A 21,539-nucleotide genomic window follows, 5' to 3' on the forward strand; every position below is an offset into this window, starting at 1 on the left:
GCACTAAGAACTCACTCCAACAAAAACTGCAGGGAAAACTAGAGAGCATTCTGGCATTGGTATAGACAAGTGTTCAAACCATCTATCAAGATAAATTTTAAAATGGAGGCATAACTTAGACAAAAAAGATGACATTGTGAGCAGTTTGAAAGAGGAAAGAAGAAATTATCTTTCAGGTCAATGGAAAAGGAAAAAGTTCATGATTAAACAAGTCATAGAGAAAATCACAGAGAATAAATCTGAACAATTTGGAGTATAGGAAATATAAAACTTGTTGTACCAACAGATCTAATGGGATTAACATTAGAAGAAAGCTGATAACTGGATCTTTGAAGTAAGTTTCTCTAGTAAAGTTTTCATATCTAGGATACACAAAGAACTGATTAAAATTTATAAGACAAAGAGCTATTCCCCAGTAGATTAGTGTTCTATTGGGGAATAGCTCTTGTGTCTCTGAACAGGCAGTTTTCAAGGGAAGAAAGCCAAGCTATCAATGACCATATGGAGAAATGCTTCAAATTGCTCATAATTAGATAAATGTAAATTACTCTAAGGTCCTACCTCATATCCATCAGATTGGCAAAGATGACAAAAGAGAATGACAAATGTCAGAAGAGCTGTGGGAAAACAGGCACACTAATATACTGTTGGCAGAGCTCTCAGTTGATTTGGCCATTCTGGAAAGCAATTTAGAACTATACCCCCAAAGTCACCAAACTACTTTGCCCTTTGACCCAAATATAAAAAGAAGAAATTTATATTTCTATACATAAATATATTTTATACTACTAGCACTAAACATATACATATATATATGTATGTGTGTGTGTGATATTTATAGAATATTATATGTGTGTAATATATATTTTGTGGTAGCATCAAACTGGAAGGTAAGGCGCTACCCATCTGTCTGGGAAAATTAAACAAACTATGGTATATTATTTTCACCAGAAGAAATAACAAGATGGCCATTTTCAGAGAAAACTGAAAAGACCTCTATGAATCAATATAAAATAAAGTGAGCAGAACTAGTAGAACAATTTATATGGCTACAACAACTTTATAAAGAAGAACAATTTTAAAGATTTTAGAACTCTGATCCATGTCATGACAAACCATAATTCCAGAGGACTATTATAGATGAAACGTGATATTCACTTCCTGCCAGAGAGTTGATGGGCATAAAATAGAGAATGGGACATCGATTTTTAGACATGGCCTTTGTGGGAATTTGTTTTGCTGATTATATGTATTTGTTTTGAGAGTTTTCTTTTTTCTTTTCTTTTAATTGTTCAGTTGGGTGGGAAAGTAGGAGGGGGAGAAAATAAATACTTTTTAATTAGAAAAAAGCAACAAAATTAAATTTTAAAAAGATTGAAGCATAACAGATGGACAGTCCACATGCTGCATGGGTACTCAAATTCTGTGGAGAGATCTAAAGGAAGGCCACCAGCATTTTAAGTGAACCTCTTGGGGAATCTTTATGGGAGGTCATGAAAAAGAGTACATGGGATGAGAAGGCACGGATGGGGTTTGATCCTCCCTGTTGGCAGGAGTGCCCTCACAAATGAGATCACAGATGCATTCAAATGAAACCACAGGGGAAGTAGGCCCTGAGTGTCATCCCTCTGCCTGAGAACTTCAAATTGCTTTCTATATTCTTGCTACTGTGACTTCCTGAAATTTTTAAAAATTCTAATAAAAAACAGCTTTAAAAAAATTCCAGCTTTTTTTCTCCCTTCTCATCTCTCATTTCCCTTTGGTCACTCTCGATAAAAGCATAGCAGATACCCACAGAGCTCAGCACTAGCATCCCTTGACCAGAAGACTGAATAATGTTCCAGCAAACAATACAGCTCTGGTGGTGGGGATGACCCGAGCCCAGTACTTGGGAGCCACATCTTAGGGAATGGGTGTAGCAGAGCCTCCAGCTTCCCCGTGCACCATCCCCCTTTCCCTCCACTCCAGCCTAATTCTTTGTTTGTGGGTGGGTGGGTGAATAATAATTTTTAATAGGAAAGCACAAGACACAAAGACTTTGTGTCTTCTTTCCTAGAATTTCCCAAGCAAGATTCCTCCCCAGAGGACAGGCCCTGGAACAGCTTTGCTTTCCTGTTCACTCAGCCTTTGGTTAGAGAGACATTTAAGCCTTTATTAAACCTTTGTAAACTTCTCAAAGTCCCGACTCTTTGGTTCTATCTGAAAATGTATATCTTAGCTGAGAGGTATGTCATCATCACAGAAGCGGAGGGTCAAAGCTGGCAGGGGCTGCAAGGCCCCTCTAAAGCACAGCTGACAAGTGTTCTCTGAGCTTTTGGTGCAAGATGGCTCAGGGGCTCTCCCAAAGCACCCACTGAAGCCATGTCCCAAAGCAGAATGTGTCAGTTTTCCTTCTGATCTCAAATCTGAACTTGTCTGTTTGTGACATTTACCTTCTACTCCTAGTCCTACTCCCCGGGGAAAAGCAGTCTTTCCTCTTTCCTCTCCCATTTGGACTTCTCCAAACTAAGCATCCCAGCGCCTTTAACCATCCTCATATGATATTATCTCAAGGACCCGCAGCATCCCACTTGCTTTCCTCTGGATACTTTCCAACTTCTCAGTCTCCTTTGTAAAGTGCGGTACATGATACTGAACCTAATACTGGAGATGTGTGGCCCGACTAGTGCAAAACCCATCAGAGCTATTATTGTCCTCCTGGTCTTAGACACTATGTCTCATATCATGAAGCTAGCTCACGGTGATCTTACAGTCTGATGAAACTCTCACATTCCTTTTGGACCACTATCTGTCTGGCTATATCCATCCTACCTCAGGCTTGTGAAATTTGAATTCATGTAAGTCAGCATTTATTTCTATTAAATTTCATCTTATTTGTCTTGGCAAAATGCTCTGTCCTACCAAGGTCTTTTGGGATCCTGATTGTCACCTGGTCAGCCATCTCTTCCAGCTTTGTGTGATCTGCAAATCTGATAAGCATGGCTGTGCTTTTATCTAAATCAGTGATAATAATATTAAACAGTACAGGGCCAAGCGCTGATCCCTAGGTGACTGCCATGCAGGCTTCCTTCTAAGTAAACATGAAACCATTAATGATTATTCTTAATTCAGCAATTCAACCAATTCTTAATTCTCTGAATTGTACTATTGTCTAGCCTCAATCATTTCATCTTTTCCCAAAGGATAAAATGAAACTTTGACAAATGTTTTGCTGAAATCTAAACTATATTGATAGCATTTAGAAAAAGGAACGAAGGAAAGAAGGAAGGAAGGAAAGAAGAGAGAGAGAGAGAAAGAAAAAAGAAAGAAGGAAGGAAGAAAAGAGGAGAGGGAGAGAGGGAGGAAGGAAGGAAAGAGAAGAAAGGAAGGAGAGAAGGAAGGAAGAAGGAGAGAAGGAAGGAAAGAAGGAGGAAGGAAGGAAGGAGGGAGGGAAGGAGGAAAGGGAGGAGAGAGTGAAGAGAAAGGGAAGGAGGGAGAAAGGGAAAGAAGGAAGAAGGAGAGAAGGAAGGAAGGAAGGAAAGAGAGAGGGAAGAAGGAGAAAGGGAAGGAGGGAGAGAGGGAAGGAAGGAAGGAAGTTGTTCTGACATGATTTCCAATTGCCTTTTGGATATTTCAATTGTATGTTCCCTAGGCATCTCAAACTCAACATGTCTAAAGCCAAAGTCATTATTTTTTCCTTTATATCCACCCTCCTTTTTGATTCTTGTTTTTGTCAAGGACACAACCTTCTGAGCTAGCCACCTAGGTTCACCATCTAGGATTTATTCCTCTTTAGCATTTTTCACATTATTGTAATTTCAGTGTTGTCTTAACTGTTTTGTTATTTCCATTTCCTTTGATGTTTATCATTGTACATATTATTTTCCTTATTCTTCTTACTTCATTATGGATCTGTCCATGCCTTAAAAAAAAATGTAAGTGGATTGGAGAGTTCCTGGTGTATCCATTTAGATTTTATGGTCATAGGTTTCATTCAACCAAATCTGTGACACTTAGGAAGTCATATTTACCTCCTTGAGTTAGGATCTTAAGTTCACATGTATGCAAGCTTGTTACCTATACTTTGTGCCTTTATATATTGAAATCTAGGATTGTGGGTTTTCTTGCTGGCTTCTTTTAAAAATATATTATCTCCTGTGAATTTCTGGGAACCTCTACAACAATTTTTCTTCCTTAATTGTGCTATGTTGGTGAGTACATATGAGTACTTTTTTTGCTCCCATTCCCTTTTCATTTTGAAGCCTTTTGGTTTGCAAATTAATTCTTATCAGCCTTGTTAGGTTATTCAGGATCCCAATACATTTTAAGGCATGTTTCAGAAATAAAAATTTTCTTTTCAGACACAATCTTCTTTATTCACATCTTTAGCACTTTGACCAAGTGTTAGAGTTCATGGTGTCCCCGGCCTCTTTTGTCATTCTCAATTTTGCCCTTAATACAAAGATGCTACTAGTCTTTTTTCAAGATCTCTTTATTTTTCTTTCTCTTAGTATAAATGTTTCAACCATTCTATGTGTTTTTAAGGTGCTCTATTCAATAATTTACTTACTAAAAGTGAGGTATAAAAAAAGAAGCAAGCCAAATCTCTCTTATTCCTATCACACTTTACTTGCTCAGATCTCAAATTTTTTTTCTTCATATTCCAAGTTCAATGGAATTTTATCTCATGTACAACTTTAGGAAATTAAAACAGCTACTGTATCATTAAAGGCTATAACTAGCATAGAGATTCATATAATTTCAATATTCTAAATAATTAATAAAATAATGAAAATACTCTTGGAATTCACAAATAAAGATTTAAAAATAATGAATTATTCTTCTGTCTTATCTCTTTTCTCTATCTTCTAATGCACAGATTGGAAAATCAGACTGAATTAAAAATAGGTGAATAGTAAGAGTAAATGTATGTAATAGGCAGCTAAGTGTTTCAGGAGATAGAATACAGGCCGGAGTCAGACAGATTCATCTTCCTAAATTCAAATCTGGTTTCAAATATATACTAATTGTGTGACTGGGCAAGTCATTTAACCCTGTTCACCTCAGTTTCCTTGTGGCAAACTGATCTTTGCCAAGAAAACTCCAGAGGATGTCATGAAAAATTGGACCTGACTGAGATGAGGGAAAAACAACAATGACAAAAGTAATGGGCTTGGGACTCAGCACTTTGCCATCAAGTCACTTCTCATTTATTTGGGAACTGGTCTCAGTTGTCCATAGTTGCTCAGGAAATCTTACCTATTTCTGAGTTTGGAGTCAATAGTATCATAAAAGTTACCATGTGAAAATAACTTTCAATGAGACATTTGTTAAATTGGACTGGGGGCATTGCCTAATATTCAGTGACTGCATAGGTTTCCCAGTTGCAGAGAGAGTAAAGGGTAACCCTTTGACTGTAGGTCATGGTTTTTTCCCAAAGGGTTTGAGTAAGTAAACTTTGTCTTTCCTTGTGTTTCTGAGGTGAGAATCCAGGCCAATTTCTCACTCTCTTTGTGAAGAGTGCCCTTTTCTTAGTGTAGCAGCGGTCTTAAATTAGTATAAAAAGATCTATCCATTTGTGATTGGCTGACACAGATACATTACATGTTCACATCAGTCCTACAACCAGGGTGTGGGCACCTGACATCTCTGCTTAGGACATAGCTACAGGAAAGGGAGCAAGTAAAGGGAAGAACTAGGGAGATGAGAAGAAAGTGCTTAGGATGTAGGAGATTCCATAGTGGAATTGTCAGGGTTGGGGGAGATCCAAGGGAGAACCATTTGTCTATATGAAGGGCTAAGAATATGGCTGAGTTAGATTGTGGGGATAACCTGCTAGGGCCTATTCTTTCACTTAGTTTTCCCTGTGACATAGAGAAGCAGACAGCATGGTATATGGTCTTGGATTCAGGACTATTTGGGTTCAAGTTCTCTCAGGTGAGGGTATGATAGGATATTAATTGATGAGTAAGTTCTCTAACCTCCAGTGCTCCAGGCTACTCCCTAAACACATAAAATGGAACTCAATTAAAAAGTGAATAAGGGAGATGGAGAGAGACCCTGGCTGCCTGAGGAGAGCCACAAGGAGATGGAAAGAAGAAACGTAAAGTTCAAAATAGCACAGTACCTAGGGTAAATTTTAACTGGGCAAAAGGATAAGAGTCCAGAAATCAGAGGACCAGATTTAAGGTCCTTACTGTATCTTTACCTACAGTTTTCTCATCTGTGAAATAAAAGATTTGTATTTAGAATTGAATTCCTGTGAATTTCTGGGAACCTCTACAACTATTTTTCTTCCTTAATTGTGCTATGTTGGTGAGTGCTCCCATTCCTTTTTAGAATTTTTAATTCAGTAATTCAACCAAATTAGAAATGAGTTGGTGATCTGCACCAGTGGAGGGAGTTTCCATACTGAGAGTTTCCTACACCAATATGACAAGTCTGTCCCTCATCCTGAAAGAAAAATCCCCTTTCACCCTGTTTATCTGCCCCATCCTTACCCTTACCTGGACTTCTCCAAATAGTCAATGGCCTTTTCTCCTCAGCCCAGGAATGCGTTGGATTTCCTCTCTTGTGACAGGAGGACCTACTTACAAAGGTCTTGTTATCAGTTTATCTTGAAATCACATTTACTTATGTCTTTATCCCTTGGAGTCCGGGTGCTGGGGTAGCTGCTGACAGGGATGAGTGTGATTGCCCTGTACATTCTGGTCATCTCTCTCTCTCTCTTTTTTCTCCTGAGGCAATTGGGGTTAAGTGACTTGCCCAGGGTCACACAGACAGTGTTAAGTGTCTGAGGTCAGTTTTGAACTCAGGTCCTCCTGACTTCAGGGCTGGGGCTCTACCCATTGCCCCCCCCCCAGCCTCCCCAGTCATCTTTCCAGTATGTGTCTTATGGCTGGACATGGGGACATTTGCATGTGAAGGATTGTCTTCTGGCAACCTCTCTTCTCTTCCTGTACCGATGTAGCAGTTCCTATTGCTCTTGGCTCATGGGCTTTTCTTACCTTCTGACCATCCCCAAATTTAGTGGGCAACATAGATTAGGAATCAGAGAAAAGACAAATTATGCATAGAAACTGGAGACTTGTCGGCCAGAAATCTCTAGGAGCAGCCTCACAGACTAACACCTCCACCTCCCCTACCAGGGAGATCTGCCATGATGACTTCTCTCCTTTCTACTCCACATCAAATGGCTGTAGATAGAATCAGTTTTTAATATTTGCCAAATCTCACCTTGGCTGCTCTAGTCCAAAAGTTCATCAGCTTGAGGCAGGAATCAACTGCCTCTCCAACCCTGAGAGACACCCCAGGGCTAAACAGCTCTTTGTAGATCTGGCCCTGTGATGGGAGAGAGGGTAGGGAAGGGAAAGAAAAGGAACAGGGAGACATATGGATTTGGAGAAGAAAGAGGTGGGGAAAACAAAATGAAGAAGGGCCTAGCATTTGTTTCTGAAACTCAGAATACTTGGGCTTACTTTCTGGCATAGTCTCACTGAAGAAAGCGTGCTCAGGAAGAAAAATAATCTTATCCTACTGACTTGAAATTGAGGAGATGGGAAAACCCAATTAAAAGTAATTGGAGGATAATTTTGAAGATTTCATCCAGAACTGATCTTACCCTAATCCATGTCACCTTTGGCCCAGGTGATCCCTTTTCCCATAGGTAGACCAGATTCATTCCTAGGAAAGCCTAGCCTCAAAGTCAGTTTTTCCTGTAACTCTCTGGCTTCTTATGTTTCCGCTGTAGGGTAGAACTCCAGGGATAATTTTTAAAATAGCCATGGTATGGTTTATATTTATAATTTTCCCCAAAAGGATTAAAAAGAGTCCTTTCTAAAAAAAAGTGCTCTTTGTATAAGTAACTATCAAGGATAGGACTGCTCATTATTCCCTCCCCATAAAAAAACTACTTAAAACACAAAAACTCATAAGCATTCATACACTTAAAACACAACTCTATACAACACAAACATAATAGCTTCTCAATTCCATTATTCTTTCCGGGGAGGTAGAGGTTAGGACAACTGACAGACTGCAGAACATCTCTTAGATTTCTATTATCTGAGTAACTCAGGAGTTCATATTTCCAGGACATCCAGAAATGGTTTTGATTTCAACCTATTGGCTTTCACACAGTAGCTGAGCATCGGGATCCAGGAGGACTTGACTCCTGCCATGTTTATGAAACAACCATTTCTTAAGATCACAGATCAAGCTTCAATGGTTTCAGTGAAGGAAACAAAGAAATTGGATATCATCCCTCCTAGTTCATCTTATATCCGATTGTAAATATTTTTTATGTACTTAGTTATTTGCATGTGTGTCCCCCATTAACATGGAAGCTTCTTAATTTCAAAGCTCATATTTTGCTTTTCTTCATTTAGCACAATGTCTGGCCCATGGAAAGAACTAAATAAATGCTTGTTGACTGGTTGACTGACCTAACCTTTAAGTGCCCCCATGCAACTAAGACTATAACTCTTGGAGAAGATACCCACCTGAATTGGTAGAAACTCCCTATGGAGTTCCCCATTGTCCCCAGTATCACATTCCACTCCCTATTCCTATTTCTATTCTTACAAAAAAAATTATTCTGTCAGTTGAATGAAGAATAGATTGGAGAGGAAACAGAGTGAGGAAGGCCTGACGCTGAAACAATAATACAGAAAATTTAGTGAAGATATGCTGCAGGGATAGTACTAATAGGATCTGATAATTGATAAGATATAAAAGGGGGAGGGAAGAATAAGAAACTGAATATCAAAGACTAGGTGAATGGAGAAAACATTTTCCATAGACAGAAATAGTGGAATCAGAAGGAGAAACATGCTTAGGCAAGAAAGAAAACAAGGTCAATTTTGGACATTGAATTTGAAGTACTGGTGGAGCATCTAGGTGAAGTTTTCAAGGGGCATTTGGAGAATCAGGTCTAGGGCTCAGAAAGAATAGTCAGAACCAGAAAGAAAGGTTCAGAATTTTTCTACATGGAAGTAGTTGTTGAAGCTGTAAAAGACTGAGATTGCCAAGGGAGAGTAGTGAGAGATAGGAGAAGGCAGTCTAGAAACTGAAGGAAAGTGATGAGACTAGCGGTATTGGTCAGTCAGAAAGCAAGTAGCCTACTATGTGTTAAGTGCCATCCTAGTACTGAAAGCACAGATCCTTCCTGTTCTTAAGGAACTCACAGTCTAAATCAACTATGGACAAATGATAAATAGTAAATAAATTAGTGACAATCAGCAAAGAGAAGAAGGCACTGATGATGATGTGGTAGCAATTCCTAGCACGAGATGCAAAGTATGTGAAAAATTCACACCAGTGTTCTCTTTGCCCAAAGGTAACTTTATTTATGAGAAAAGTTTACAAAAATAATGAAGAGGTAAAAAAGGTACCAGGGGTGCTAAATAAGAAATGGATTCGAGAGAGCCTATAGTTAGCAAGAAAAGGAGTTTTAACAATTCACAAAGAAAAAGGCAAGTTCTCTAGCGGAATTCACAATTAACCAGGAGAAAGGGAATATTCTCTGAGGTGGAGTTTGCCATTGGCTGGCAGGTTAGATCCACAGAGAAGTTTAGCACTCTAAAAGAGTTAGTTAGCTACAACAAGGGGAAAGGTACCATGAGGCATGGGGAGGGAGGGAGAAGAAAGATACCACAAGAAAGAACACCATGATATTTAACATCTACTGGTCATCCTGCCATTTAGGGGAGGGGGAGGGGGAAGGAGGGGGAAAAATTGGAACAAAAGGTTTGGCAATTGTCAATGTTGTAAAATTATCCATACATATAACTTGTAAATAAAAAGCTATGGAAAAAAAAGAACACCATGATGGACTAACCTCAACAGAGATTCAGCAAAGATGGCACAGGCCATGGGCAGATAAATAGGGGAAGTTTCACCTGGGGAGGTTGACCTCACAACTCAGCTTGCTTTGTACACAGTAAGGTGGGGGTCTCTGAGACCCCCTGGGGGTAGGATTACAAGGCCCACCAGTGCCTTTCCTTGCTTGCCTCTTATCAGGCTTTCTCTGCTAACCCCATCTAATTACTTAGCACCTTATTATTGAGGTAAAAAAAGGGTGTGGAAAAAAAGCATCTTGCAGAAGGTAGGACTCTGAGATTTTAGGGAGGGAGGTGAAGATGAGCTGTTCAGTTGTGTCCAGCTTTTGTGACCTCATAGACCACTTCTGTGAGGTCCTTCTATCGTCCGCTATCTCTCAAAGTCTGTCCAGGCTTATGTCCATTGCTTCCGTGACACTGTTTATCCACCTCATCCTCTGCAATCCCCTTCTCTTTTCTTATCTTCAATCTTTCAGGGGCTTTTTCATCAAGGAAGATGAGTAAGGAGAGCATATCAAGTATGGGGAGCAGCCAATGAAAATGCCTGTAGTCAGGAAGGGGAGTATTGTGTAGAACGTAAGGAGGCAACATACTGGGTTGTAGACTACATTAAAGGGAACAATTGTAAGAAAGAGTGTAAAAGGGCTTTAAGATTATGAAGGGCTTTAAAGTCAGAGAGAGGATTTTACATTTGATCCGCAGGTAAAGGGGAGGCATTAGAGTGAGAGATGATGCAGGGAGACCAAATCAACCAGTTATTGTGAAAGTCTGGATTATCTGGACTGATAAAAGTCTGGCACAGGTAGTTGCAGTAGCAAAGGAAACAAGGGGAAATATATAAGAAATATTATGAAGGTTGAAACTCTAGGAATTGACAGGATGTTGATGAGGTTCTGAATGGTGTTTTGGACCAAGAGAAGCTAAAGAACTGATTACTGAGGCAAGCAGGCAGAAGCCACTGAGAGAGATCAGTTTAGCTCCATGGTTCCACTCTCTGAGGAGATCATTCAATCTGAAATCTGTTATGTCAAACTCCTGAGACCCATCCTCTATAGAGGTCTCGAACAGTCTCACTTTGCTACCTGTAAAAAATCCCTGAGGTTAAATTTCCCCTTTAAAATGTGCTCCCTCCACAGCACTCTGCCTCATGGTATCTTTCCCCTTCCCCTTCCCCCATGCCATGTGAACTCTCTCCTAATTCCACTAGGCTTCCCAACCCCACTTCTCCTTATAGCTGGCTAGCTCCTTTGGGGTGCTATATTCCTTTCAGGAACTTGTCTTTCATATGCTCTCCCAACTCTATTTTACATTTACCATTCCTGGTGTTTATTGTATCTTTCCTTTTATCTGTAAACCCCTTCCCTAAATAAATCTTCTTTTGTCAAAGAAATGGCCATTGTGAATTCTTCACATGACCAAACCCCAGCTTTTGATTCCTATCATCATCTGGGGTTTATATCACCCTTATCATTTGGTACTCAAGCCACATCAATATGGTGAGAAGTGAGAGAGAGAGAAAGAGACACACAGAGAGAGAGAGAGAGAGAGAGAGAGAGAGAGAGAGAGAGAGAGAGAGAAGAAGAAGAAGAAGAAGAAGAAGAAGAAGAAGAAGAAGAAGAAGAGAAGAAGAAGAAGAAGAAGAAGAAGAAGAAGAAGAAGAAGAAGAAGAAAAAGAAGAAGAAAAGGAGATAAAGACAGAGCAGGGGAGGGAGAAGAAGGGAGGGAGAGAAGGGAAGATGACATATAGATTTCAAACCTGTGTGACTGAGAGGATTGTGGTGATTTTAACTTTAACAGTTATAAGTTTTAATAGTAATAACAAAGTTTGGAATATGGGAGAGTTTGGAGAGGAAAGATAATGAATTCAGTTTGGGACATGATTTTAAGATCTCTATGGGAAATCCAGTACCAGATGTCTGTCTAATGGGCAGTTGGAGATGCGAACCAGTGGTTAGAGAGAGGTTAGAATTGGACAAATAGATGAAGAAACATTAGTATAAAATTGATCATTGATCCAATGGGATTTGATCTGATCATCAAGTAAAATAACATAGAAGAGGAAGAGAAAAGGGCTCTGGACAGAGAGCCATGGGAAACAGAGCCAAAAGTGTTGTGTTGAGAAAAGAAAGAAATGAAACAGACCCTGTCCTCAAGAATCTTACACTGCATTTGAATGGTAATTACTAAATTTCAATTTCCTTTAAAATCCACAAAACTCTCTATATATTCATTTTATTCTCATAGGAATAAGCCTGTGAGGTAAGTAGGATAATCATTATTATTCTCATTTTACAGATGAGGAAACTGGGGCCCCAAAAGTTGAAGTACCAATCAGCCAGTAAGTGTCAGAACCCAGATTCTGTCCCATGGTATTTCTTGATGCTTAGATCCATGCACTTATACTTCCTTCTTAGGAAGAGACTACTAGAAGAAGGTTTGGTGGCAGACCCTAATATAACTCCAAGGCTAAGTTGTTTATTTTTCTCCCCTTCCTTTGGGGGCACTTTTGGAACTTCACTTCAGGAGGAGAGACTGCTCTAACTTTGGAAATAACTCTTGACTCCAGGACCTCTCACCAAGAAGGGCAGAAGAAGGAAGAAGAGGAAATAGCTCCCAATATATTGATGTGATCTATGATGTGGGATTTGGCAGGCACCAAAAGTTGGGTTCAGTCTGTGAAGAATCCACAATGGCCATTCTTTTTGGCAAAAGGTAGACTTATTTAGGGGAATGGGTTACAGACAAAATGAAGGGATACAATAGAGGGGAATGGTAAATATGAAATAGAGTGGGAGAACATATGACAGACAAATTCCTCAGTGGAACTCACATTTACCCAATAGAAAGGGAACACCCCGTGAAGTTGGGATGAGCTCCCAGCTGGCAGACCAAATCCTGAAAGGGATCTAGTGCCCCAGAAGAATCATTTAACTATAAGGAGGATAAGTGGGGTGGGAAGTGAGGGGAGATACCATGTGGCACAGGGGAAGGGAAAGACACCAGGCCTTGGGCCTCGGTGGACTGACCCAAAGGAGGGCACAGCCATGGGATGACTCACAAGTATATTTTATAGGGAAACAATAAATAAACAAACAAGCAAACAAATAAATAAATTCTAAAATTTAGTTTCAGGGACAGGACTAGGATTTCTTACAGGTGACAAGGTGAGACTGCTCAAGACCTTTACAGAGGGTAGTCTCAGGAGTTTGACATAACTTGGATTTCAGATTGGACCACCTCTCCCCAGGGTGGGACCATGGAGCTAAACTGATCTCTGTCAGAGCCTTCTGCCCACTTGCCCCAGGGATCAATTCCTCTTCTAATCACATTTAACACTCAAGACCACATCAGTATGAACAGATCCTGTTGATTCCATCAACAACTTAGCCTGGGGAGATGCCTAAAGATTTTATTGCCACTTGTGGTGATGGAGGAACTTTCTTTTGGGGCATTGGTCTCCTGAGTTGGGCATTCCCTCCTTCTCAAGGAAGCATTGGTTTGGTTTGTGGTTGGGCCCCCACTGTGAGGATTGAGCAGCCTGAGCGCTGACCTGTGGCCCCAAAATTGAGCTCATTAAAATTAATAAGGTCTCAGTACAAAGAAGTACATAATAAAGTTAATATAGCTTTAATAATGGTATAAACCAAAGTAAGCTTAAGATTCTGCAGGAAGTTAGTTGTAATGTAAAGACTAGCTTCCCTCCTTAAACACAGTTAAATTGTTCTCATTCCCCTCTGAATATGGGTTCTGGGCACATTTCCATGTTAATTGGATACCTGTTTCCCCCATTTTGTTCAGATGGTTGCAGTGAAAAGAAAATGTCACATTCTTTTCTAGCAGAGTTCCCCAAGTAACTATCTTCAGCGGTCCTATTGGTTAGCCTCCCAACATTGGGCCTTTCCATTTGGGGATGTGAGATGGGTTGTTTGCTTCTGTAGGTCTGGGGAGTTGGAAAGAAAAAGAGCTCTGTATCATCCCATTCTTCATTCTGCCACAGACCAAAGCCCCAGGAAATTACCAAAAGAGACCCTTCCCATTAAGGACCAAAGTATGAGCAGAAATAGGAATGGAACTACAGGAAGGAAAATTTAGCAAAGAATCAACAGCTAATCCCCAAAGTTTGTGACTTAACCTTGTGTTTAGTAGATTAGGAACAATCATGTGCGTTCTTGGAAGCCCACCTGGGGATTGCATCAGTCCCATGCTCAGAAGAGCTGGACTTGGCCCTGTTACAAAGGTATATGAAAAATTTAAAAATTGGAACATGATTGACTGGGCAGGTCCAGAACTGGGTGGGGATCCAGGGCTGATGTTAGTTTCTTAATACTTGTAGAAAAATCCAAAAAGAATGAATTTCTCCATTTGTCCTTTATGAGATCCTAGAGGCCAGCTGGTCTAAGCGGAGAACAAAAGAGAAATCTGGGGTTGTTCTTTTCGAATCTTAGTGGGGCTGGCAGTATTGACAAAATTGAGGTGAGAGATAAAAAGGGAAAAGAAATGGACTTTGGGACCCAGACCCCTCTCTAACAGCTTGGTGCTTGGGTTTTTTTTTTTTTTTAATTCTCATTGCAATAAAGTCACAGAAATTTCCTTTCATTCCAATAGAAAGCTGATTTCCTTTCTTTTTTGTCCCCTGTGTTCTTCCTCATTTCTCATTTCCCTTCAGTCCCTGATAGAATCACAGCAGACACTTATACAGCCTGGGCCCAGGGATCCATGGCCCAGAATACTGATCCTTATTTATGCTGTGTCTATCATCCTCCAAGCTAGGCTTGGTTCAAATCACAGCACTCAGGAGCCAGATTTAGTCCTTTGAAAAAGGGAGAAGGCTAAAAGCACAGGTAGTAAGGGGTATATGTGTTCACAAACATATCCCCTACCCTTCCCAAACAGAAAGGATCAGGCTGTGGGAAAACTCATAGGAAGAGCTGAAACAACCAGAACCTTCATGTATGTCTCTCTTGTTGTTAATTGTTTTCCTTATAAATGTTTTATTGACATCCATTTCTTTATATTACTTCCCAATCATTTCCCTCTACTGGAACTTTTATAAATGTAGCCACACACCCAGGTAGTCCACCCTTCTGGGACAGCCCTGTGAAGCTCTGTTGCAATTAGGCAACTCAATGGTTAGAACGCTGAACTTCTTGTCAGAGTCAGGAATACTTGAATTCAAATTTGCCTCAGACAATTCCTAGATGTGTGATCCTGGGCAAGTAATATGATGTCTCTTAGCCTCTGTTTTCTTATCTATTAAATGGCAATAGTAATTGTAACACCTACTTCATGGGGTTGTGAAACTCAAATAAGATAACTTGTTAAGCATTTAAAGCACCCTATAAATTCTCATTCTAATTTATTATTATCATTATTGTTATTATTATCATTATTACCTACAGAGGGAAACGTGTTTTAGGGGCAGAAACACTGGCTAGAAGGGAGAAGCAGAAAGAGCTTAGGTTTTGAATGGGATAATGAAAGCTAGCACATCAACATGCCCCTTGATTCTCAGGGCCTACACGCTCAGAGGGTTGTGTTGAGGTACCAGTTTTCTCACAGATTTCCTAGAACAGTAAGAATGAGACTCACAATCCGAGTATGAGGAACAGATTAAAGCCAGAGTATGGAAATGTGTAACTTTAGTCCATCATATCTCCTGTTCTATCTTCCTTCCAGTGTCCCAAATTCTGGAAATGCTGGAGCCCTCAGGTAATAGAAAAACTAAAAAAGGCATTTGCTGCATGTAAGCTCCCTGTCTTCCTGATGTCATTGCCCAATTTCGAGCTTGCTTTTTAATATCTGGAACCCTAAAGTAGAACATCTACAAAGTTCTGGTCTGTTAGGTTTTGCGTGGTTCCCATCTCAAGTCATCTAGACCTATGTGGTCTTCTTCGTAGACTTGCTCAGAGTAGACTAGCTGCAGCCCGTCGTTTAGACCAGGTCTTTGTCTTCAGGAAAGGGCTGGACTTAACTCTAGGAGCTCTCCATCTGGCTAAGAGTAAGTGGTGAAGTGGGTATAGAGAGTCAGCTTCCACCCAGCCAAAGCCAGGAGCTCATTCGGAAGGTAACTTAGAGACTCAGGTTGGACTGAGGATGCCTTCCTGGAACACGTGGCCTCCCAGCATCTGCCAGCAAGCTTCCAGCAAGAGGGCATGCACTGTCCACTGCCAGGGAGTCTTGGGACTGCTGCCTCCTGAAGCAGGGATGAGAGATGCGTCTGTTCCCCATACTGGTATTGCCGATACTTTTCTCTCTCCTTGACTCAGTCTTGACAGTCCCAGAGATGTGGCCCGGTCCCTTAGTACCAGTTTCCCACAGAGTGCGGTCCCACAGAACATCCTTGGGCTCGAAGGGCCTTTGAGAGTTCTTCCAGTCTGGGTGTACCTGCCCCTGAGTGCTGAGGTGGTGTTTACCTGTGACTAGTCAACACCTCAGATTAGCCAGAGGTTACTGTTATAACTGACGCTGGCAGGGATTTATACGGCTTGGACTCCTAAGGGATGGAAGGAGCTTCAGCTAGGTGTGACGATGCTCGTCTCATCCCTGCCAGACTGGCCATGGGGAGCCAGTTAAAGGGCTTGCCTTGTGGTACCCCGCTCTCCACTTCTACACTTTTCACAGTTGGGTGGTGGGGGCTGCGTGTGTTCTCCTCCAGCTCTGAGATTCTCACTGTGTACCCCACATGCAGCCCCCGTGGAAGCCCAGTTTTCATTCAGATGTGGAATCTCCATGTCTAAGAAGCTCAAAATCTCTCTTCTTTCTTCAGAATGTTGGGATTCACGAACACTGTTCTTAAACTCCCCTCTCAGGGGTCATGTAAGGACGTATGCATCTGTGGGAAGTTGCCAATGAGTTACTCTGCTCCCTGAAGTCCCTCAGCTTTCTGGGAAAGGCCTTCATAGCCAGAATAACACGGCCTGAAATAGAGAGAAGAGATTGAACTTTATGCAGAGCTGTTCGTGGCTTTTTGTTCCCTTTGGAGAGGTCTAAAGAGCAGGGTTAAGCAGTCAAAGGTCTGTTCCATAAGCCAACCTAAATCTGCATAGGAGTTAACCGTGCATCTCCCTTACACAAATAGTAATGCAGATTTCAGTTAAAGACCTCTAGTGATTTACCTCAGAGTCAAGGATATCGGGAACTGTCTTCCACCAAGGCAGACCTAATCCTAATTCTGGTAGTTGAAATGATTGTGTTTCCCTCTTTCCTGAACTCCCCCAGAAATGTTTGAGATTGGCTTTTATGGCTTCAAGGAACTAATTTATGGTAGACAGGAAATTGTCTTTCCTCCTCTTCCTCATTCTATCCTCCAACAAAACACTTGAATGGTGCCTTCATTCAAAGCCCTCGTCCCAAGTCCTTAACCTGGCTTCATTATTGGGCTGCCTGAATAACCAGGGGAACGAAAGATTCCTCAGGTGGCCAGAATCTTTAAAAGTCAGTGAGTCCTTGCCCCTACTCTAGACAGGACAAATCCTTATATCATTTGAAGAAATGTAAAGTTAATCTTGTCCTCTACATCCTTCTGCTAGAAAGAATCATTCCTAATCAGAGAACATTTTGAGCCAGAGATGAGATTGACCTTTATGCTGATTTTTCTGTATTTTCGCTTTGATTCTTTGTTCCCCACTGGAAAGGCTCTACTGGGGACTTTTCCCCAAGAAAGCTTCCTCCGCCCCCTTCTGCACCTTAATCCTTGGCTAGCCTACTTGTGCGCCAATGGAAAATTTAGTCATAGACACTGGAGTCAAAGCCTTCCTTTGAAGTCCTTTGGTCCTTTCTCCTGGTATCCCTGACTCCTAATATTATTGACAAGGAGGAAATTTTCATCCCCCATCATGGACTTACATGGCTCCAAAGCAGTTAGAAATTATGGGTGATATTACTAGTTTCTTCCTAACTCCTGATTCCTTTCCCCAACTCCCTCCAACTTCAGACTGAAAGATCTGAACCCTGAGTTTCATAAAAAGAAATTCTTTAATGCTCCCCCAATTCCATTCCCTTCTCCAGCGACTTTTATCCTCTTACTCTGGTGGTGAGGCCTCAGTCCTCTGAAAGAATTAGATTCAATTCAATGAGCATTTGTTTATTAAATCATTCCCATATTCCAGGCATGGTACTGTGCCTTCAAGAATCTTGCATTCCACTGTGGGACAATAAAATGTACATAGATAAGTAAATATAAAGTAATTTCAAGGGAACCCCAAAGAAATTAGGGGGGAGGGCAAGACAAGATAATAATTTGGAAAATCAGGAATAAATGGCTTTTGAAGTAACATCTGAGGTCCTAAGATAAGAGAGTATAGTCAAATGGAACCTAGTATAGGATAAGAGAAATATCGAGTAGAAACGTGGCTCTCTGCTTGCCACCTGCCTCCTGAAGCAGGGTATATATTTTTTCTTTTTTTTTATTAATTATTAAGCCTTTTTATTTTCAAAACAAATGCATAATTAATTTTCGACATTCACCCTTGAAAAATCTTGTGTTCCAACCTTTTTTTCTTCCTTCCTTCCCTCTACTCCATGCCCTAGATAGCAAGTAATCTAGTAGATGTTAAACAAGTTCAATTCTTCTATTCATATTTCCACAATTATCATGCTGCACAAGAAAAATCAGATCAAAAAGGAAAAAATGAGAAAAAAACAAAATTCAAGCAAACAACAACAAAAAGAATGAAAATACTGTGTTGTAATCCACACTCAGTTCCCACAGTCCTCTCTCTGGGTGCAGATGGCTCTCTCCATCACAAGACCATGGAACTGGCCTGAATCACCTTGATGTTGAAAAGAGTCATATCCATCAGAATTGATCATTGTATAATTTTGCTGTTGTGAGGCAAGATATTTTCAAGAATTTAATTGGTATTGGGAATCCTTGTGTCTTATTCTAGCTTTGAGAAAACTTTTGTTGTTGGGTCTCTTTCAAGATTTCTTTACAAGAATTTTCTCTCAATATATTTTCTTCATCACAATGGAGACAGCAGTGCTTTATTCAACATACTTCCTACAAATGAGTTGGTAAAGAAACAATTGAACTTGTCCTTCAATCTCCCTTGGAGCTCAGATTCTTCATTTTCTTCCTCATAGTCAAAATTCAATAGAACACATCTCAGGTACAATTAAGGAGATGCTAAAGTAGTTATTGCCTAACCAGAGAAGATAGCTAGGTAACAGATTGACAAAATCTAAATACTTTAAAATAAATTTCTAAACAAAATAATAAAACAAACAACATTTGAAAATAATATATCATTCTCCTGTCCCTCTTCTCTTGTGTGACTTCTGACACAGAGAAGCAGGCTAAATAAAAAAAGCAGGTAAATAATGAGTGAATTTATATATAGGTAAGGCCAGCAATGAACCAGGGAAACAGTACTCTGCAATAGAGTCACTTTGTCTTTATTTGGGAACTGGGCTCAGTTGTCCATAGAAAGGATCAGATCTGGCGTTAGTGTCCTAAAAGTTGTCTCTGAAAATGCTTTTCCTCTTTAAAATGAGACATTTGCCAGATTGGAGGGGGAAGGATTGCTTAATGCAATGACTCCATAGGTCACTCAGTTCCAGAGGGGGATAAAGGCTAAACCTTAGAATATAAGTCATGATTTTCCCAATGGCTTTGAATAAGTAAATTCTATCCTCTCTTAATTCTCTGAGAGTGAGTCCAGGCCAGTTTCCCACCCTCTCCCTGATCAGGGCCCCTTTCTCAGAGTAGTTGTGGTGGTCTTGGGATGGTGGGAAATGATCTGTCCTCTTAGATTTTCTCATGGGTGGGACTGAGACAGATGTGCTGCTTTTTACATCATCCTCAGAACAAGGGTGCGGTCACCCTGGCCAGATGTGGTGAGAACATTGCTGAAGAAACTGGAACAAATAAAGGGAAAAATGAGAGAGAATGAAAGAGAATCCTCGGGGAAAATGGGATTCCAAAATTATATTGAAATTGTTAGGGTTGGAGGAGACTTTTTAGGGGAAAAATGTGTCAAGTGAAGGGCCAAGGGTGGGAGAATGGGTGTGAATTGGGCTAGGGAATAAGGTAATCCAACATAGTTATTGGCTTGTTTTTTTGCTCATTTCCCCTTCAAGTAGATTGATTGACCTCATGGTTACAGATCCTTCACCTAAAATTGCCTCTTGTCTCTCTCAATCAGGCAATAATGACCTTTTCCCCCAACCCCAAGGAGTGTCTATTGATTCTTACTATTTCATCTACAATGATGACATATTTGGGACATCACTGTCCCTTGAGATGCTGAGGCAGCCACTGACAGGTGAGGCTATGAAGACCCTGTCACCCAATATATTTCAGTGGGAGCTTATAGCAGTGGAGATCTGGACTTGAATTAGTGTAGGGAAAGGGACTGGAGGTCTTCATTGCCTTCTCACCCCCAGTTAAGCTTGGTTTCTGGTCCCCTTCCACTCTCTCGCCTTTCCTAAACTCCATTTTTAAATTTACTTCATCATTTGGAGAAAGTATCTCAATCACTTAATAAATATTTATTTATTAAACCCCTAGAGTGACTGATAGAAATAGTCTCCACTTACTCAAATCCTACTGTTCTTTAAAGCCCCACCCAATGCTGCTTCAGACAACATGGATTTCTCACAATGCCATATAACAATTATTCAGAACCTTCTATATAGTGGGTACATATAGTATGGGAAAGATATAAAATTTAGTTAAAATATGGCACCTGCTCTCAAGGTTAATATAGACAAATAAAGGTTTAAGATTCTTTAAAAATTCAATTTTACTTTGTTTTCAGTTGCAAATTCTCTCCCTTTCTCCATCCTCTCCCTATTTATTGAGAAGGCAAGAAATACAATACCCATTATACATAGGAAGTCATGCAGAACATATTTCTGCATTAGCCATGGAGGGATAAGATTCTAGCATAAATAGTTATAATATAATACAATATTACATGGCATGTGAAGTAGATAGTGCCAAAACAAAAGTGCTATTTGGGAGAGGGGAAGTCAATACCAACAGGGGTGGATTAAGGGTGGGATGGAGATTAGGAAAGTCTTTCTGGAAGAGATTGCATTTAAGTTGGGTTTTAACAATAATAACAAGGAAGAGAAAGAATTTACCTCGAAGAAAGAGGAAAAGCTCATTCCACACCTAAGAACACTGAGCAAAAATGTTTTCAGAAGAGGTTTATTCACTTTGGTCTCTGCTTTAAAAGGCAAGCAATAGTGTTTAAACTATTTGGTAAACAATAGTGAGCTATGGAAAGCATTTGACTTTTAGATTCAGCTAATCCAGCAACTTCATTTATAAATCAGAAAAATAAGACAGAAGGACATTGAGTAACTTACTTAAGATAACCTTCTGTAGTGGGTAGCATTTGCTAGTAAAGCATTTTGCCCATCTAGTAGCTCAGAGTAATCTGCAGGACCAAAGGAAGAGTAGTCCCTTTTGTTATTTATTTGGAATACCAATCTTTTGCTATGTCAACTTATCCCCATATTTTTCATTTCTTGGCTCTGGAAAAAATTCTGCATTATCTTCTCAGCAATAACCTTTATTCATAATCTGAAGTAGTCCTGGGGTGAAATAAATTTTCAGGATTAAGAAGTTTCTATTATGTAGTAGAGAAAATCCCAAAGAAATGAATCAGTAGTAAATGGTCAAAGGATATGAACAGAGATTTTTCAGGTGAAGAAATTGAAACCATTTTTTAGCCTTATGAAAAGGTGCTCTAAGTCACTCTTGATGAGAGA

At 40.2% G+C, this 21,539-nt stretch overlaps 1 long non-coding RNA gene across 7 annotated transcripts in view; it reads left to right on the forward strand.

Moving 5' to 3' along the window:
* Positions 1-21,539, forward strand: part of LOC127550663 (uncharacterized) — a 79,193-nt gene that overhangs the window by 42,693 nt on the left and 14,961 nt on the right. The window lies entirely within an intron of this gene.

The sequence above is a fragment of the Antechinus flavipes genome, chromosome 2 (assembly GCF_016432865.1).
Source record: "Antechinus flavipes isolate AdamAnt ecotype Samford, QLD, Australia chromosome 2, AdamAnt_v2, whole genome shotgun sequence".
NCBI lineage: Eukaryota > Metazoa > Chordata > Mammalia > Dasyuromorphia > Dasyuridae > Antechinus > Antechinus flavipes.